Genomic DNA, 1,322 nt, shown 5'->3' with positions numbered 1-1,322 from the left:
AATCCTGGGAAGAGAAAGAAAGACCACCATGAGGAGGAAGGAGAGAGACCCTGAAGGGAAGAGAGGAAGGCTGCCATGGGTTAAATGCAGGAGAAGCACATGACCGGTGTGGATGGAGAATCTGGCCCAGATGAAGAACCTTAGCAAGTATTTGGGATTACAGATGGGAGGTAGCGTGATAAAAGTTATTGGAAGCAGATGGCATGGGATTGAAGCAGGGATCCCATTCCTGCCCCACTATGGGAGGTAGTTTAGAGGACTGATATCTGCCCTGCCCCAGGTTTACTAAGGCTATTTTAAAATATAACAAGGGTCTGTGTCTTGATTGATTGCTAGCCAGGCCTACTGATAATACAGACAATTTAAAAACAATAAGTTAAGATGATCATTGTAGGCCTCACTTCTGAGAATTCTTATTAAAAAGGTAAGAAATAGTACTGATACCAACAGGGATATGACTGGAGTTATCTATGCATCTAGTGTACAGTATCTTTGGAAGTCAAAGGGAATAAACTATTGAGGAAGGAGGTGTGGACAAAGTTTTAAGAAATAAGGAGTTGAGAAGTGGTGCTCCTAAACACCCATGAAAGGACCAGGAACAGAATTGGTCTTGACTGAAAGTAGGCATCTTCCTAGGTAAAGAATGAAGGGGGCATGTAGAAGAAGATGGACTTGTAAATGCATGTGCTTAATCCAGGTGAGCCAGGTTGCCCTGGAGCCCACCCTTCCTAGCAGTTATGGCAAATAAATGTCAGTCCAGTATCTAGAGACATTTAAAAGTAACTAAATGTTTTTTTTCAAACTCCAGAGAAATGCTCAAAGGAAACTGCATTCAAAGCAACAAAACAAATCTTCCCCAAATTTATTGTTCTCCCTATTTCTCTCTCAAATCCACGTCTAGTTTTTCTTATTTTGCCACCACTCCAAAATCCTAAGAAAAATGTCTTTTAAAAAAAATGGCATGAGATAAAATGATGTCTAGTGCTAGCCCTAAAGGGCTGATTCTATAAACGATAGAACCTGATATTTAAGCTGCACCTTCTTATTTGTGAGAAGTTGCGCAAACTTCCAGGAATTCTGAAGGTTACCAAGATTGTTGTTGTTTTACTAAAGTTACTAAAACAACACATCATACTGAATGTAAAAATCAATTTGGAAAATTCAAAGAGCACTTGGGGACAGACTTTGGATAAAGAGGGAGGGTGGACAAGAGGGGGAACAGGAGGGGGAAGAGAAAGAGAAGGAAGAGCAGTGGGGAAGGAAGAGGAGGAGGAGGAGGAGGAGGAAAAGGCAGAGGTGAACATCACAGAAAAGGAGGAGCC

Source organism: Acomys minous (genome assembly GCF_964271855.1).
Source record: "Acomys minous genome assembly, chromosome: 14".
Classification (NCBI taxonomy): Eukaryota; Metazoa; Chordata; class Mammalia; order Rodentia; family Muridae; genus Acomys; species Acomys minous.
The sequence above is the reverse complement of the archived record's forward strand: the minus strand, read 5'-3'. Positions refer to the sequence as shown.